An 18594-nucleotide genomic window follows, 5' to 3' on the forward strand; every position below is an offset into this window, starting at 1 on the left:
ATATACAATAACACCTACCCGTCGACTTTCATGATTAAAATGTATTGAGCATACTTATTACTGTGTCTATAAGTCCCAATATCCCATTTTCAAACGGTTAACTATGCGTATTAATTATGTTTCAATATGTAATATTTTAAAACCGTGCATGTTCAAAACCATTTGGGTGATATTAAGTTCTACGCTTGTAACCATATTTTGTTTTTAAACATTAAAGTGATGACTGAATTGACAATACTGCTGATTACTTACCCATACTTCTTTAGTGGGAGAAATTGACGAGGATTGTCTATTTTCCAATACCATCATTACCTGTATATTCACCAGATAAACTAGGTACTTACGTAAGACAATTTACCCAATGGGGTTAAAAACTTGTTGTTGGACATCTTTTCAACTGGACCTGAAAGACAAAAATGCAAAGTATTTAGTAACTAGTGTTTTTTTTTTTTTTTTTAACCTTCTTTTTAACATTATTATTTTTACTGTTGTAAAGATTTTTGAACGCAATTTTGTTTTAACAACTTATGTACCTTTATTATACTTTTTGTATATTTAGTGATGTAAGTAGGAAATTCCCGAGAGAAATTTCTGAGAAAAAATTTAATTATATGTTTTTATTTATATTAGTTTAGTTGTGATAAAATAGCAATATTACGAATGCTAGTGTACACAGTACATTTTTAGTCTTATAATATATACTTGAAAATTCAATGAAAATTTCTCATTTTTACACATCTTCCAGAAAGTTCTCCTTAGAAATTTCTTGAATTTTAAGTTTCTGAAATTGTATATAACTAAATATTTTTCATAGCATGCGACTGTGGTTTGAGTCGGCAAACAATCGAACTACATGAACTACTCGATAAGGAAAATCCGAGGAAACATGAGAGGACTTATATACCTAATGACCTAACAATTGGATAACCAAATTAGGCATTAAATCGTAGTGATTAATTATTTTTGTTATAATATATTATTATAGTGGTACTCCAGTTTTTTTTTTTTTTTTAAGACTTGTTGCAACTACCCAATATATTAATTGTATTAACATAATAACATTTGCTTTTATTTTGATGTGTAATTAATGTTTGTAATAAATAATAGCCATACAATAAATAAATGAACAGACTGTGTCTGTACGAAATTAAAATGCGAACACTGAATTGCACGTACCATAACGAATTTTTTGTCACAGAATATGTATAATTTAACTAATTATATTAGTTATATCTTTTAAGTATTACCTTATGAGTTGAATAAACAAATAAAATCATATAAAAACAAAATGTGTGTTATTCATAGGAACATTTAACATCATTTTAATAAATGCCTAATTTTAAATCTTTAATATTTACTAATTCATTAAATATATGTTTATGGAAATTTATCATTTTCAACTTTTAAATTATTGTATAATAAATAATAATATTTATAAACTTTTACTATCGGTAAATCGTATTATGTTTGCTCTGTCAAATGTTACTGCTGGGTAACTACTCCTTCTCAAGTATTTACTGTCAATACATCATTACATTCGTATTGTGTTTATTGCAATAATTATGTTTACAAATTGTATATATTGTGATAATAAATGTTTTAAAAAAAACGTTAGCTTAACTCGTCTGGGCCCGTTGTCTCGAAAGATCGTATATTCGCATAGGTAGATGTATGAAATCATGCGTTAATTATATCTGGACAAAATAAAGAGTATCTGTGTATATAATATATTTGAAATTAAAATGTCCAAAAAAATATCTGTACCTACTTTTAATACCAAATTATAATTAAGTTTCAAAAGATAAAAGAAACCTTTGATATTCTGATAAATCAGTTAGAATTAACGCTGTTTGATTATTTTTAAAGATAAAAGGTACAATAAAAAATATATAAAAGTCGTTCTCAAACATGGACACCTTTAGTAGGGACAGTCGGACCTATGACACTTGTGCTAAACATTAATAGTGTACAAATTAGAGTGAAAAAAATTTTTAAATTTTAAATTTTTAAACTATATAATATAATTAATATAATAAAATGTTGAAAGTTTGTAATTCGATCAGAGGTATAATTATATGTAGGAACAAAATTGCTCATTTTATATTTTCAATGTTCGTTTAAATATCGTACAGTGTACTTATAGAACATACCTTGTGGCTTGTACAAACTTAAATTATATCAATTAATATATACACATATATACATAGACTTGTGTTTCGATTAATAACAATGAAAATAGATAGGTACACTCCTGATATTAAAGATTATCAAAAGTGAATAAACAAAAATTCCATTAAAAAATTAATGATAAGAGCACTGAATAAGAAAGTTTGTGAGGTTTGTTCAATGCAGTTGACAAGTATGAAATTATAAATTCCTACGATGATAATATAAAAATGTCCAATAAATAGGTAAGCTCTTAACAGTTAACATATCATCCTCGTCTTTCCTTGATTATTCCAAAACAATGTGTATAGAAATGAAGATAATATAATATAAGTCGCACAAGACATTTTTTAAAACTTTAATTGCAATATTTTAACACTTGTCCAAAAAAGGTTTGCCACCCTCGCCTTTCATAGGGTGATAAGGATCTCTCTTTTCCGCTGTAATAAAATATTACTTTGGATGGTTTGATTTCCTATTTCTTCAATTCTTCCACTATGATGCCTGCCACCAATCCATCGTAAAACGGAATAATTCCTCTCATGTAGAAAGGCCTGTAGAAGTTTCGGAACTCATCGAGGTGCTGGGATTCTCGAGAAATCTATAGAATATCAACACGTTAATATTACTTATTGTCGACAGATTTCCACGTCTGTACGAGTGAATTTTTACAATATAAATAACTTTTCGAATTGCTGCCGTCTTTTTATGTGTACGTTTTTATATAATTTCATAATTTTATAACTATTCATATTACTCACGGTATCACTGCTCTAATTATACCATATGATCGAGTGACGTAAGTTGAAATAAATCGTATTGCTAACGATGTTCACAGACATACAACAATAACTCCCACGCCGATTTTTCGATACTTCACACAGACGTTGATCAGTATGGTACCAATGACGATGAACTGTAGTAAACAAGAAATGTACCATCCGACTATGAGACACTGAAATATAAACAAATAATAACTTCAAGTGTTGAGGCCAATCTGAATTTAAAAAAAATTAAAAAATCCAATAACAATAAAATAATATGTATACACTGTTGTTTATATAACCTTTATAATCGCGTGGATCACCAATAATGTAAAAAAAAAACATTGAGGCCCACTTACCTATAATATACAGGTATGAAATATAAACTCATACAAAAAAGACGATAGAATAAATATAGATGTGTAACAAAATCATATAAAAATCTCGATGGTGATTGCAGTATAATGATTATACGTCATTGTGGTGCGTGTAATATTATGTCAAATGTTACAATAATTGTCGTCCTTACTTCACCTTTGATAATTCATACTTTAAACTGTCAGCTGTATGATAACTGTCACTTGCATTTTCATAATGTAATAGTACCTAATTAAATAACTAGAAATTTTAGTCAATGTAAAGTTTTAATAGTCCAACGTTTAAATGGTCACGTACTTATACGTTGCATTTAACATATTCCAACATCATTTTGGAAGCTATTTTATATTTTTAAGATATTATTAGGTATGTTGTTATTTAATTATATTTGAGACCCTTTGTAATATAGGTACTTATAGTATTTACATTGATTTCGATTTTTTCGAATAACATTTTAGTTTTTAGTTTTTCCCAATTTTATTGCATGCTAAATATAATTCCATTTATCTGGTCATCGACGTCTATGAAGTTACTGATTGCCAACACATTTGTCCACCAGTAGTTTTTAAATTGTTGTGCTTCAGGCCACATTTTAGGCGCCCAAAACGGACCGTTGTACATATATGATATTAAATTGTACGTCGTCAATAGCATCATCGCTCCATAGGCTGGTAAAATCCTGTGAAATATAATAATATTATGCGAAGCACAAAACCTGTACGCTACGATGATAATATTATCGCCGAACGTCTTATAAAACGATCCGGCAAATGTCGTTTTCTACTTTTTACTGTGTTTAATTTATCCAGAAATCTTGTTTTTTGCATTTTTTTTTGTGAGTATTTAATCTCTTATACATATTATAATGAATTAATGAGTCCCCTCCTCCGAAATTATTTTCTAGTTGAGACACTGTTATTAGACATATTTTAATACAACAATAAATATTTACCTCAGGTACTTGTAAAATATTATCATCGGTATCTGGATCCAACTGGTCTCACGTTTAATCAGTTGTGGCTCGATCATGACGTACATGAAAAACCCAGTCGTGTAGAAAAAAGGGTCTACTAAATGTCTACATGCACGTCAGTAAAATGTCTGGTCCGATTCTGTAAATCTATGACGCGATACGGCACGAATTAATGTGATTTTTTTAAATCTGTATGACATCTTAGATCTATATTTTTTGCTACTTATAGGTATTAATAATTATTAATATGTAGGTGCTAGTGCGCTATGTCATATTGTTTATAATATTACTTCAACCACAAATTGCTAAAAAATCAGAAAAAAACTACATAGATGCCTTTGATCTATGTTACTCGGATGTTTAACAAAGAAAACAAATATTGCGCTGACATCCTTTTAAAAAGCATCATTCTCGGTGACAGTGGTATAGCGGATCAGATATTATATGTGTGTATATTACCTATTTACTGTCCCATCAATTGAATTTTTTTTCCTAGTAAAATATGTATTATTTGTATTGATTATATACGAAAATTATAAATACTTATTACTTCAACCCCCCCCCCCCATTTCATAATCAACGCTACGGCACTTTTCAGTGGTGTTATCCTACCACCTGCACCAATGTGAAGTCTATCCCACATTATAGAACATAACATTGCAAATTACCCTTTCATTGTTCATCGTATACAATATAGGACTCGTTGAATGAAATATAAATTTATGACCAAATAATATCATCACCGTCGTCACTGCTTTGAAACTATTAAAAACATTCAGGTCGTTGTTTTTGTCGTGTTTGATGAAGTTCCTGCCGTTATGAATAACCGAGAACCAATATATGTAAGAAATCATCTGAAAAGACACGAAAACACCGTAAACTATTACTCGACATTTTAAAAGAAAGGCTAAGATAAACTAATCAGAAAATTAAATTTAAGATGATATTCAGTATATCAACTTAGCTTTTACGCAATTAACTTAAGTTTATGACAAGTTCTCATTGATTATAGACAAATACAACCAAGCACGTGTGCATTATACAAACTGTATCGTTTGATATATTAATATTTTATATAAAAAAAAAAACCGTAGATAAATTATATAGCATATGATTTCAGATTTATAATAACTCACGTGTTTTTTCTTCCATTATAGTCAACACTATAAAGTGGATTAATGTAGATACCTAAGCAACAGATTATCAGCAATAAGTGCATTCTGGAACTGAAAAATGGTTTTGGTGAGTTTTATAAGAATTACGTATTGACAATTCAATAAAATTATGACTCACTCGTACTAGATAATATTAAACATATACTTATAATAATTTTTTTTTTTTTTGTAAGGAGAACCAGTGGCAACATATGCCATTGGGTGTGGGGTGGTACGGTAGGGGTTATTTTTATTTATTTGTTTGTAGGTTTTTAAGTGGGTAGGGTTGTAACATGTGTTTGTGTATGTGTGGCAAGGATATGTTGCTGAAAATCCCGGGTGGTCACCCATCCGGGAGCTAGCAACTGCGGCCGGTACATACGCTCAGTGCGTTTCCGCAGATTGAGCGTACGACCGCGCCTCACCAAGCCACATATATAATTTATTGTAGCTGGCAGTTTGCTATATAGGACTAATATTTTAATACATTATATTATATTATTGAATAATTTGAAAATTCAATTCTGAAAACGTAATCGTGTATATTATACTATGTATATTATATCAAAGAAAAATAGTTAGTAGGATTGAATGGATTAATATATGTATTATTACTACAACAACTGTACAATATAGTAAATTATAGGATTATATTCTCTAGTAAAAGCCAAAAATATTTAGTTTGGTATTTTTGACCTATTTACTGCAGACTGCAGTAATGCATTGCAAGTTTCCACACCACCTTAGCTTATTAAACGATGACAATCTACGTCGTGTTTAACGTCACATGAGGTATTGCAAGAGGCGCGTTTTTTTTATTGTGGTGTCCCCGTGTAGGCCTAATCCACAAAGAGGAGAATGGAAGTGAACTGTCGGCCAACTATAATAATGAGAGAAACTTTTGGTCAATATAATAATGCAGGTTAATATAAATATAAAGACTTGTAGATTTAATAATTTACCTATCCGCTAACCGCAGTTCTTCCAATGTCCCCAGTACCGTGTTAAATTCAAGACGTGGACATCGTCATCGGTAGTCCTTAAAACGAGACTAACGCCAGACCAGAGAAAATAATTACAAAATAAATGTATTCTATACATAAAATAAATATTATATTTACCTATACATATTAGTTGTCTACTGAATTTAACACGGCAGTATTATATACCTACCTATGTACATAATTTAGATTATACATTAAATAACAATTAATTTAAAAATAGTAGCTACTATATTATATACTATATCTATAGTAATACTATACTACTTCTAGCTAATTATTGTAAATTATAGATAGTAATATTGTTTCTGGGAAAAGCAAACCAACAGTAATAATAAATCCAAACAAATAAAACCATCTACCAAAAAATGGCCAAATCCAGTAATCAACCTCACACGACACGAAGAAATCATGACTACCTGCAGAGTACGCATTAGAGTATTAGACACACTAGACTTACACATTCCCACTTAGTGTGTAAGGAAACCGAACGCTCGAACATAGTAAAATATAAACACTACTTCACCCAAAGAAGCATTCGACTCCGGACAAGAAAAAAGAATAATCGACTTCATCAAGATTGCAAATTTCACATCGAATACATATAGGACCACGGATCAACAACAACTCCTCTCAACTATACAGGGTGATTTTTTTATCATGAACCACTCATTGTTTCAAAAAGTATCAATGTTTTTGAAAATATTTTTTTACAAAGTTTCATGTTGTTAAAAAACAACGTTTTTATTAAAAAATACGTTTTTTAATATTTTTATCCTTATAATTTTTTATGTTTTTTACTTTTTTGAATGACAACCTAGAATTTAATTTCAATAATTTCATATTCCAAATCAGAATATTTTTCTAAGTATTTTTATACGTAAAAATCGAATTTTGGACGAGTAGTTTATGAGTTATAAGTATTTAAAGTTTAGATTGGCGGAGAGGTGTGGTGCGGGGTTATCCCGCGAAGTGTTTGTCCACTACTCCGCTTGTCTAAACTTAAAATTCTTATAACTCATAAACTACTCGTCCAAAATTCAATTTTTACGTATTAAAATAAAAAAAAACGTAAAAATCGTATTTTGGAGGAGTAGTTTATGAGTTATAAGTATTTTAAGTTTAGACAAGCGGAGTAGTGGACAAACATTTCGCGGGGTAACCCCGTACCATTCCACTCCGCCAATCAAAACTTTAAATACTTATAACTCATAAACTACTCGTCCAAAATTCGATTTTTACGTATCAAAATACTTAGAAAAATATTCTGCTTTGGAATATGAAATTAAAACTCTAGGTTGTCATTCAAAAAAGTAAAAAACTTAAACAATTATAAGGATAAAAAATATTTAAAAACATAATTTTTTAATAAAAACGTTGTTTTTTTTAACAACATGAAACTTTGTAAAAAAATAATTTTCAAAATCATCGATACTTTTTGAAACAATGAGTGGTTCATGATAAAAAAATCACTCTGTATATGTAGTTAAAATTAAAAATTAAAATAAATGTTCAAAACTTAAACTATGTATTTTAAGTCTTAATAATAAATACTAAATCAAAATATTATTTCTAAAAATAAATAAATTAAACTAAGCCTATAACTTACTACCACCATTATCACCGCAATTGTTTTTCTTTTATCCTAAAAAACTTTACAACGTTAATTATATAATTTAAATTTTACTCACGTACCATTTTTAATCCAGTGTAAATTGTTTTTATATAATCATAGCTTGATTTGTATATTTAGAAAAAGCAATACATCTGAATTATATAATTATGTCTTATTATAACATATTCTTGTATCTGAAAATAATTCCCTATATCGTACAATAACTGAATAAAAAAACATTAAAATAAATTTTCGTTAAACCACTATTTAAACGAAAAATTGACTTTGAAAGCATTTAATAAAAATATCAGATTCATATTTTAAATTGTTTATGTAATATAAATATAATTAATAACTATGTACAAAATTACAATTACTGAGTCACAAAACACTTGACGAAATAAACATATTATACTAATATACTTTTGTTATTATACCTAGGTAATGAAAATATGTGTAATAACCAGCACAGCGTTTAATCTGTTTACTTTATTCCAGCCAACATAATAATAAAATAAGTTGGTTTATTAGTTATTAAAGAGATGCTAATAAATCAAAACTACATCACTATATTCTGTATTTATCTGTATCGAATTTTATTATTATATATAGTTGCTTGTTTAAGTTGCTAGCTCTTCGTGGAAATTGTCATCGTTATTATATTAGATTTGCGTGTATGGCATCATCGCATCTTATAACCCTTATTGTCATCAACGGTGTAACTCAACAACTGACCAGCTTATGGCGGATTGAGTAATTTAGGCAGCACGTGCAGTCCGATATGCCTTTTCGAATGTAGGCAATTTAAATTTTAAAGTCTTAGGACATGTTTGAGTGTCTAGCAAGTCATTCATCATCGTTGAAAGTCTATAACTGACTATTAATTGTTGACACAACATGTTGAGCAACAATAAGTGACATTACAGTGTATATATTCATAAAAGCTGCACACCATAATAATATATAGAGATCATGTGTGTAGTCACTCGCTTGGACAATTAAATCGAAAACATCCCTCAATAGTCGATTTGATCTGTGAAACCACCTTGGGTAGGTCTTGGAGTGAAAACTAAGTGTTAATTATTTTGAAAATGTTGACCACTTCTAAATCAGAATCTAAACGAATAATTTTTGAGTTGTTAATAATTATTTAATAGGAATCTCTCTCGCCAAAAAACCAATTCTACCAAAATATATAACGAAATACCTAAAAATGTGAGCAAATATGTATATCTATATTGTTCTAGTTGAAGACAATAGCGTTGATTGAATTTATTAAAAAATGTATTTAATTATTATTTGTATTAAGAATTTTTTTTTTTTTTTTGAATAATTGTTCCTATTATTCCAATGTCTTTGAACAGAAAAAAACGATAGGTTGATGGGAGGAATTTTTATCTGTAGCATATGGATCATTAAGCCATAATCACATGGAAGTCACTCAATATTTATAAATTGGTGAAATTCATTACATTTGTGTAGTAAGTAATTTAATTTTTAAACTACATTTTTAGGAATTTTTTTTTGCTCTAATAATTAAAAACCGTATAATATGCAAAATAAAGTTTTATGTTATAATACATACTATAATATTTTATTTTTTATTTTCAGAAGTAATATACAATCTGTATCATTAATACAATAAGAATATGTGCTAAGAGTACATTCACAGGAAAAAAAATAATAATTTGATAAAAGGAGCCACCCATTGATGACACTTTTTATGGTCACTTAATTATTTTTAATGACATACTATAATATGAGTTTTTAATTTAACTATAGCAACATCATGATGTTCCACCAATAATTAATAAGTATTTTAAATATACCGATTGCATCAACAAAAAATAATCATAATAATATATTCTGAGTGATGAATAGGATTAAGTTTTAGGTGGGATTTAAGACTTGTTTATCTTTATTTATGTTCCTAATTTCGTAATGTATTTAGAAGCATTTTTCGTCTCTGAATTTAAGGAAATTTAACTTTTAATTTAATTTTAATAAATGTAAAGATGTGTACAATTTTTAAATTTAATGATCAATATTTACAAATATAACAACAAATAATTATTACTACCATTTAGTAAATTGTATTATATTAAAATGATTGCACTATCAAGATATGTACGGTAAAAAATGTTATGCATGGTGATATAAAAAAAAGTGTTTATGTATTTTTTATATTTTCCAACTTCTATTTTATAAACATACGGGAACTTTGTATTGAATGTTCAAGCTTTTTGGCACAACGTATACAATTTTATTGACAATTTCACATGTCTATAAATAAGTTAAAAATTGTTGAAAATTTAATCAATTATAGAAATTGATAAAATTAACATATTATGGTGTAAATGTCAAATTTCTATAGCTATTCGTTTTTGAATAACAACAAAAGAAGAATATCGGTATAAGAGAAATTGAGTGAATACCAAATATTGTAAAAATATGAAATTCAAACACTCATAAAAATTTAATTTGACTTTCTGGTAGATATTTTTTGTTCGATAAAAGTAAACGAACTTATCTTGTATTTAATTTTCAAATCTTAGATTTAAAAGATTAATTTTTATGCATTTTTAACTCAAAACAATTTTATTTATAAACTAACGTAACTTGAATTTGTTTCAAAATAAATCGTTATTTATTAATTTGATATTAATACAAAGTTAAGTGAGTTATAAATCAGGTCAATGAAAATCAAATTTAAAATAGTTAAAATCAACTTGACTTTTAAACTTTTAAATCGTCTATGCCTATTGCCTATAATACCTGGTGACATAATATCCGGTATCGTATGGATGCAGATTCTTGTCCGTGGAACACATCATGGGGTCAACTTTGACCATGGGTTGTACACGGTGAGGCAAAAATACGATGTCGAGCTCGTTCTGTAACGACGTTTCATGATTCGAGGCGGTACAAGAATTGAGTATATATACATATTTTTACTTCATTTCTCCGGCATCGGTCTTCGTAGTCGATGAACTGTAATTATTATGTTATTCAAAACGTATTTCGATCAACAATTATTACTCTAATTTGTAGCTTAAGTACCTACGCGTAACGAATTGTGTCAACGATTAAACAAACATTAATATTATTATAACAAGTTATGACTTATAATGACATTATATTAATTGAATATAATATGGTGACAGATCAAAGTGGTTTTGGGGAGTGGCGAGGTGTCAATACACTTTCTCCTCTCCTTGAGTGTCGTATTATATCAAATTTTATATTTAATTCGTTTTGTTATTGTATATATTTTACATTTCAATTAGCCCCCCCCCCCCCCCCCCCGATTAATTTTTTGATCTAGAGCCACTGATTGTATAGCTATAATATCGAGCAACCATAAATTCTTATGATAATCACTATAATAGGTTATTATATCGTAGTTAGGGTAAGATGTCTGTCGTCAAAAACTTTACTTCGTGATAAGATATGATCATAAAATACTTGCTTACAACTTACAGTGGCTTATAAATACTGTAGAAGTTTTAAGAAACCATAAAAAAAATTAAAAAAAAAATACCCATACACTTGCCGGTAATCATCGGAAAAGAGATGAAAACAACTATAGCTCGTTTGCATATTTTGCACCATAGTTGTTCTAAATTCGCCCCTTCCCCTCTGAAACTTTGAATATTTAACAAAACCACTTATGTATAAAATTTATATACTTAAGTATGTATAATATTATTAAGTGCATAATATAAATTCACTGTTTTGGTTTACCCCAAGTATTTCGTTTTAAGCGTGATAATCAGTTTCCATGTCATCCTTTTTTATCAAATCTACCGGTTTTGTACCATTGATCGTCGTGAACTTTGTGCTTGTCATATAGTACTGCCCTTGAACAGACATATGCATTCATTGTACACGCCCATTTGATGCGTTCTACCCGATAGCATACCGTTTGGATATTGGCTCCAAGAATCGTACACTAAAAAAAATCTAGTTCGTACCACATATGGTTATAGTAAGTAAGATCCTACGAGAGGAAGTCAGAAGGACCAATGGTACTGGTGCCTGGACTTTTGAGGTACCAGACGATCATGCAATTAATTACTTCAACTTATATTCGAAAAATGTTTAAAAATTGATTGTTATTTAAGAAGGGCCCGGATTTAGTTTTGTGCCAGGGCCAAAAATAATATGATGTGAGTGATAGTAAGTATAGTAAATTAGTAATCATATTACGATACGTTTTGTCATTTATGATGTTGATGTTTGAATATTGAAACAGAATTCTATTTTGACAGACACTAATGATATTGTGAGTGTTATGACATTAGACGTTGTAGATAAATTCCAGGCATTGAATAAATCAAAACTCTTAATAAAGCAGAAAAGCTAGATTAAATAAGAAAATCATGTCTACGAGATTCAGGTTTGGAACGTAATTTGGATTGGATGAACTGAGTTATAACATGATTGTCAATGATGTCATATTGTTTCGGTAAAATAAGCGGGCGTTCATATTATATTCTTCAATTTTAAATCACCCACGGGATACATGGATCGACCAATCTCTTAAGTTCTTGCTGAAAATGTTTTATGAATTTCTATCTTACAAACCGTTTGATAAATTATTACCTAGTGTAGCTATAAACAAGCCATTGATAAACTACTTAATAATATGCTGCTATGGCTTTTGGCTTTACATACCAAAAGTAAGGCATATAGAACAATAGTAAGTTATTCAAATAAACATAAAGAATAATCAATCTTCTTGTAAAAGAATAGATATAATATTTTGTTTCACAAAATATTTATTACATAATATCTACATTTTGTGCAATTATAGTGTACTATATTTCAACAAAATGTAGATACTAAAAACTAAAGCTAACTTTTTATTCATTAATTTTACATAAATTATTATTTTATTTTAACCTATTCACCGCCGATATGTAAGGTGAACATAAATACCTATCATAATTTATACATAGGATACATCTTTACCATGGTACGTTACTGTTATATTGGTGGTCCGCAAAAACTATCGACGGACAGATGAAATCTAAAACCGACAACGTCCGCATTTTGCTCGAAGTGTCTAAATGGTCCGTGAGCCGATGCAGTTTCGCAGTTTATGTATAAAAAAATATTATCTGTGTAGGAAGTTGCATAAAACGTCATAGTGCAGAAACTAGCTTGCGTACGTCCTTTTAAAATTTCACATTATGACAGTAATTAGCGTGCAAAGTACCCACTATACTATATAAAAGTAATACCATCCGATTGCGCGTAGAACATCATTTATAGACATCTACCTATAGGAAAAAGTAGGGTTTTAACTGGTTAAAAAGTTAATTTTTTTAAACTTTTTATCTTGACTTTAGTCATAGTTTATTTTATAATCGACATATGAACTCAACTAGTTTAATTATTAACAATAGTTGAAATAACTTAGATTTTTCAGTTTATTCAAAAATAACTCATTGAGTTAAAAACATTTAGAAATATACGTAAATATTAATATAAAATAAAAATAATCTAATACTATATATAATAACACAAACATTTTTGTTCTTTTTTTTCATACAATTATTTTGTATATTGTTATATTAGATTAGATGGACACAATCACTCTTTATGTGATTTACATACTAATTAAAAGAAAATTTTTCAATAATTAACTTTTAATTTTTCGAGTTAAATTGATAATTTGTTAACTGTTAACTGTTAACTTATCGATCAAGTGTTATCTGCTAACTTAACTTGAGTTAATTATTTTCATTAACTTGACCACCTTTGTCTATAGGTAGTCTGTACAATAAAACTCTCAGATTAAAAATTATCATACAAACTATGACATTTAAATGACGAGTCGTTGATTCTTTAATGCCTACTAATGAAAGCGATTAGGAGAATGCATAATGGAAAAAATAATAATTATTTATTTCAATTAATATATCATCCATCTTTAAGGAGAATTTAAATTTAAAAAAATTACAAGTTTTATCATTATAAATATATGTGCAGTAAAACTATTAAAATGTTCATAATTGTATTAAAAATGCATCAGTAAACTTCAATAACATTTCTGTAAATGAAAAGCATCTATAATAATAATAATACGATGCATATGCACACACACTTTTAAGTCCTGTAATTTAACGTTACTGACTTCTCTGATTATGTTTTTGCTTCATATAATTTACCCAATTCAAACTTTTACCCATCGCTGTTGGTAGGGAAAACAAATTATGAATAAACAAGAACAACTAACAGAGTATAAATTATATATATAAATAATAGTAGAATGTATGAGTACAAAATATATGAAATATATTTCATATATTCTATGGTATAGATATGTACTGGTTATTGGTGCGTGTATAATCTACGTGCAAACAGAATGTAAAAATGTTCACAAAAGTTTTAATTATTATAGTAAATGTACGAAAACTAATGCCAGCAATATTGCTTATACAATTCTGATGAATAGATGTCTAGTGACTATTAATAAAAGCTGGATACTAACCATAGTCATCAATTTTTAATGTAACTTTTCCACATAACTAATTGTTTGTTAACCAACCTAAACTAACACATTGGAAACAAAAATTAAAACTTTCTTTACATACTTATATTTTTATTATTACTATTATTAAAGACCGCAAACATTTTCAAATTTGAGTTAGAAATGCATTCTTTAAAATTTTTATTTTTACGTTCAATAGATTTGTAATTTTAAAACAAATGTATACTTGTAAATATTGTAAATATATGAATTATTTCATAATTGAAAAATTATAAAATGTTAAATTTTTATAGTTAATAATTTTAAATTGTTGAGAACAAGATTCCACGTAAGTCTTCATGCTGTATCAAAAAAATTTATAAACATTAAACTCAATTTTTATTTATAGACATTGTATGTAGATCTCTCGAATTTGAATGCGAATTAAGATTCATGTGATCATGTATTTTTTGTCCACTACGTCCACGTGTACTCAAATTTAAAAGTCCGTGAATTTAATTCACGTGTTTCTCATTTTATCAATCTGTAATTGTTGAGCTATAATAGTTTTATATACTGAAAGTTTTTAATAAAAGTGTAATTAATTAGATTCGTCAAGAACATAGATATTTGCTTTATTTAAATTAATAATTTCCGTAAAAAACCTAAAAACTAAAAATATTTATACATACTATTTTAAAAATAAGTGTTTCATATCATAAACATTATTATCGTAAAATGACGGGAAGGGTAGTTTTGTAATACAATTTATGAAATTGAATATTTTTTCAATTATTTTTAAATGTATGCAAAATGTAAATAAATTACACAATATACGTTTATCGAAAAACCACGTTCTTAAATATTATAGTGGATATTCTGTTCGTAATAAATAAGAATTCCTAGAAACTAGAAAAACGTTGGAGGACGCTAAATGTATTGAAAATCAAATTTCAAATCTAATAATAAACGCGTAATTTATTAACAAAATTCACACCTCACGTGTAATTAAGTTTACAAATTCACGTGATTGCATACGAGAATTTTGACTTCACTTGTATCCATTAATTTAACTACACGTGAATATGGTACAAAACCTCTAATTATTTTGAGATAAAATTTAAATGAAATTAGATAATTAGACGAAGAAGAACGATTTTAGTTATTTCGTTGTAGGTAATTTTAAATTATTATTCGCACGGGTACTTGAAACCATATGCGTGCGCAGTCTTCTGTTACAGGTGTGCCTATAATTTTTTTGACCACCAATCCCTTAAAAATCCCCTTAAAAAATATAATTAAATGGACATACATTAATTAGTAATTACATACCTACGAACAGTCACGAAAATATTTTTATGATCAAATTGATAAAAATGATCTCTGATTTTCCAAAAAAGTCAGTTATTGGCTCTTTTTCTTAGCTAAAAAATTCCCAGTCTTAGGTTTTGTTACAGCCCTATAAGTGACTGGAACCCGATTTAGCACAGTTTACCTTTTTCATCGCCCAATTGAGTACAGATAAAATTAAACAATAGAAATCCAAAAAATAGCACGATTGAGCTTAGAAATACATACGACGTTGCCGTCCCACATAACAAAATGATAATTTAAAAAAAAAAAATTGAAATATTTACAGGAATTATTTTATATTAATCATCGAGGTAATAATTAGTGTATAAAAGTATAAAAAAGAATGGCGAAAATTCTGGTCTAACCTACCCCTCTCTAACAAACTGAGAAACGTAAAATTATCTATTAAAAAATTAAAATACCCTCCCAACACCAAACGAAGAGATGAAGTAAATATTACTCGAGCTAAAATAGGCCACTCACATTTAACTCATGCTTATCTCATAAGAAAAGAACCAGCCCCAGTATGCGATACTTGCAATGAGACACTAACACTAGAACACATCATCATAAATTGCACCAAATACACAGAAGCCCGCAAGATCTTCAAAAACCCCACCTCTCTCCATCAAGCACTCGATGAAGACAATACGGACGCAATCAATGTATTCTTCCATAGTATAAACATAAGTCATAAATTGTAAACACGTGTAAATACTACATTTTAATTATAATGTTCACTTATTTATATTAATTTATGCAGGCTAAAGACCTTTGATGTCGAAGCCTTAATAAATTTATAAAAAAAAAAAAAAAATTAAAAATTAAATTATTTTGAAAATATATATATATATAGTTAAAGTCCAGTACAGATTAGTCTAATACTTAATTTATAGATGTAATTTTAATATTTGTATTATGTTATACAATTTTATGTATATGAGTATTTCAAAAGATGCATGTAGCCTAGCTGGTTGTAGTCGGACATAAAAATTGGCAATGTTGCATTCATTTGACTGTGGTTGTTCTAAAATAGGGTCCGTGCTCAATCGGGTTTCAGCGCTATAAGCTATACTTGTGCGCATGCCTATTCTCGAAACTTTTCTATTATATTATTATGTATTATAATACTATAATATAGCTATGACATTTTTAAATCCTTAATACCTAATGTAATGCCGAATATTGCCAACTTGCCGGCTTACTTTTGTAAATAGTTATAACAATGGCACTCATCTAAATTAATATCAATTTTTTTTTAGAAAATACATTTTCTATATTAAAAAAAAATATTAAGTACAATAATATTGTATGTTATATTTATGAGCCCAAATAAAAAATTCACTTTTTCACTGCACACCTCTTTGACGTTATTTAAGTCTATTGTCTATTACAGCTCTAACTACATGAAACAATGCACTAACCTGTAGAGTAAGGTATTACAAACAATTTTTTGCATATTGTGTTTATCCTGATGTTTTTAAAACTTTTTTATTTCGTTTTATTGTGAGGGAGAAACAATAGAAATATTCGACAAAAGTTCAACAATGTGTCTGTGTTTTTTTAGTTTTCTAGAAATATCTATAGGTAGTAATTTCAAAGTTTTATGTGACTCCCAATCAATCGATTGGAAATTCCATCTATAGTAGGTCATATTATCGTCTTTATCTTTAGATTTCGTTCATGTTGGAAAAATGTTGATAGATTAGGAAATTTAATTTAACTCATTCCAGTTATGTTGACCAATCAATATATTTTATTAATGCAATTAGTGTAATAATATATTGATAGGAATTAGGAGTGCGTAAAATCGATGTTCAAAAATATAAATGCTATCAAGTTAAACGAAAAATTTTGAAAACTTGATGTTTATGTCGTCATAACTAAAATACAAAATATTTACAATTATTAAAATCGGCACTTAAGGTTGACAAGACATTTAACCATGGCTTGATTTTTCATGATGTGACGTGACGAAATTTTACATGGTTTAGGGAATGAATAAATCATAAAAAAGCAATGCTAGTAATATACTAACAAGTTTATTTTATTCATACGTATAAATAAAATAATTTGCATTATAAATCATACAATATTTACAGTTATAGTTGTTCGCTTGGTGCTGACTGTTAATTATTGGAGTAATTTTTCCTTCTCTTTTATATGTTAAACGAGAACACGTAGGTTTATGGGAATTCTGGTCGTAAACAAACAATAATAATAATACGGTTAATTTGTACAATATAATAACAAACAATTAATAATGGTATGATAATATGTAATAGTGTAACATGAAATGGAGAAATATAAAAGAGGTGTGCCTACCTAGCAGTAGCGTCGAGTAAATAATACCGCGGCTGTTCATTGTGACTATATTATTACATTGTATTTGTGTAATTATCCAATGACTATATTATGATTATAATCATTATAATGATGATGTTATCACTAGTATATATAATTCATATTAAATTTATCGTTGAATAATAATTATTGTAATTCTGTGCTTGGCACTATCATTTGTTTCCGGCAATTCATCAATTAATTAATATTATATTATTTGGCCCCTGACAAAAGATAAAGTTTTCGATTTGATTTATAATCTTTATCAGTTAATAAACAACCGAATGATTGTTTTTAATAATATAGTAACGATTTTACATAATACGGGTGCAATTAATAATATGAATTATGATTCCTTGTCATGTAATA

At 28.0% G+C, this 18594-nt stretch overlaps 1 pseudogene; it reads right to left on the bottom strand.

The window, feature by feature from the left end:
* Nucleotides 1–204: 204 nt before the first annotated feature.
* On the bottom strand, nucleotides 205–12117 carry LOC149055594 (uncharacterized; annotated as a pseudogene).
* Between the last annotated feature and the right edge of the window lie 6477 nt (nucleotides 12118–18594).

The sequence above is a fragment of the Diuraphis noxia genome, unplaced genomic scaffold, assembly GCF_037042655.1.
Source record: "Diuraphis noxia isolate RWA-SAM2 unplaced genomic scaffold, SU_Dnox_SAM2 contig0004, whole genome shotgun sequence".
Classification (NCBI taxonomy): Eukaryota; Metazoa; Arthropoda; class Insecta; order Hemiptera; family Aphididae; genus Diuraphis; species Diuraphis noxia.